Source organism: Macaca nemestrina, chromosome 10 (assembly GCF_043159975.1).
Source record: "Macaca nemestrina isolate mMacNem1 chromosome 10, mMacNem.hap1, whole genome shotgun sequence".
Classification (NCBI taxonomy): Eukaryota; Metazoa; Chordata; class Mammalia; order Primates; family Cercopithecidae; genus Macaca; species Macaca nemestrina.
In genome coordinates this window covers 86,715,919-86,718,041 of record NC_092134.1, presented here as the reverse complement: position 1 = coordinate 86,718,041, position 2,123 = coordinate 86,715,919, and the positions used below count along the sequence as shown (strand labels likewise).

At 34.8% G+C, this 2,123-nt stretch overlaps 1 long non-coding RNA gene across 3 annotated transcripts in view; it reads right to left on the bottom strand.

Moving 5' to 3' along the window:
• Positions 1 to 1,093: 1,093 nt before the first annotated feature.
• LOC139356782 (uncharacterized) overlaps positions 1,094 to 2,123 on the bottom strand; it is a 92,636-nt gene continuing 91,606 nt past the window's right edge. For all 3 annotated transcript variants that reach the window (XR_011609209.1, XR_011609210.1, XR_011609211.1), the window contains one exon: positions 1,094 to 1,697. This is a non-coding gene — a long non-coding RNA (uncharacterized lncRNA). The remainder of the gene's footprint in view (positions 1,698 to 2,123) is intronic.

The following is a 2,123-nucleotide window of genomic DNA, read 5'->3' as shown; positions in this document are numbered from 1 at the left end:
AAAGAAAAAATTAGATAAATTATATTTCATCAAAATTTTAAACTTTTTGCATTAAAGAATACAATCAATAAAATGAAACCATAACCCATAAAATGGGAAAAAATACTTGCAAATCATATATCTGATAAGTGACTAGAATAATTTTAAAACTCCTACTATTCAATCATAAAAGGCAAATAACCCTGTTTGTTTGCTTATTTATTTATTTTTATAATTTCAACTTTTATTTTAGAATCAAGGGGTACATGTACAGGTTTATTACATGGATATATTGCATGACGCTGCAATTTGGGTTACAAAATGAAAACCACTTCACTCCATAGGATGACCATAATCAAAAAGTGTTGGAAAGAACGTAGAGAATTTGGAACATTCACACACATTTGGAGGAAACATAAAATGGTGCAGCTGCTTTGGAAAACAGTCTGGAAACTCCTCAAAAAGTTAAACTTAGAACTATCGTGTCATCTAGCAATTCCATTCCTATAAAAACATACATCTACACAAAACTTGTACACTAATGCTTATATCAGCATTATTTACAATAGCTAAAAAGTGGGAACAACCCTAATGCTCATCAACTGATGAATAAATAAATAAGATGTCCATAAAAAGAAATATTATTTGTCAATGAAAGAAATAATGAATCGATACATGCTACAACATAAATGAACATTTAAAACATTATGGTAAGTGAAAGAAGCCAGCCAGAAAAAATGCATACTGTATGATTCCATTTGTATCAAATGTCCAGAATAGGCAAATTTATAAACAGAAAGTAGATTGGTGGTTGCCTAGACCTGTAGATGAAGGATAAAGTAAAGGATATGGGGAGAAATAGTGAGTGACTGTTAATGGGTACAGGGTTTCCCTTTGGAGTGATGAAAATGTCCTAAAATTGATTATGGTAAAGGTGGCACAAACCTGTGAATATACTAAAAACCATTGAATTGTGCACTTTAAATTATGTAAATTATATGGTATGTGAATTATATCTCAGTAAAGCTGTTTTTTATACAGTAAAAAAAATTGTTAACCTGATACTTCATTCTTTGAAATTACCCAAGAAATTCTGCATGACATTAACCAAAATTTAAGCTAATTTTATTCAAAATTGCTTATAAGACTCAGAACAAGCTGAATGTGGGCATAGGAGAGACATAAGGCTCTGCCAAGCATAGAAGTCTGAAGGCGATAAGAAGAAAAAACGAAAGAAAGAGCATATGATGAACACTGTCCTGAAATCTGAAGGGAGATTTCGACAGAACCCAAGCATCAGTTTTTCTCTCCCTTTGGATCCCCTCCTTCTTGCATTCTTAAGAAAGGAGAAAAGGAGTTGACTTATGTCTGCTTCTAAGTGGTCCACTTGACTACTGATCTTTTGAGTTGCATGTTCAACTCTGCTCCACTGCTCTTGGCCAGAGGTCGTTGTCTGCTTTGCTTCTCTTTACAGCTTAAAACAAGAATTCCAGTCACTCTCAAATAAATGCTTCCACATTTGCAAGGACCTTTGTAGAAGTATATGTTTTGCTGGGGGAGTTCCTTGGCTTGTGGGTCTGTCCAATCTCTACCTCTGTCTTCATGTGGCCTCTTCCTCTTTGTATCTTCCTCTTTGTCTCTTATAAGGACACTAGTCATTGGATTTAGGGCTCACCCTAGTAAAGGATGGGCTCATCTAGAGATCGTTACCTTAACATCTGCAAAGACATTTCATCCAAATAAGATTACATCATTAAGTGGATTATTGGAGGACACTATTCAACCCACTTCAGAGGGTGGATGAACACTTCCATTTTTGTCATCTCCTTGTTTTTCTCTATATATCACTATATAAAATTATATGGCTTAATCACATTTTGCTGAAAGTTTGGCAGAAATAAAAAAATTAGAGCACATAAGGAAGAAACAACTATATGCTAAACATACTTTTCCTGTGCTAAATAAGAGTCTTTAAGAAATTAAACCTTTCATAGCCATCATCTCGTGAATAATTTAGACTCTACCTTAAGTCCATGACCCCTGTGGGAGGCTTTCTTCTTCAAGCCTTGACAGCGTAGTTGTCCCTTCAATACTCCAGGGGTTGGCTTCACCGCAAGTACTTTTCCCTTTCCCCACCAGCTAGT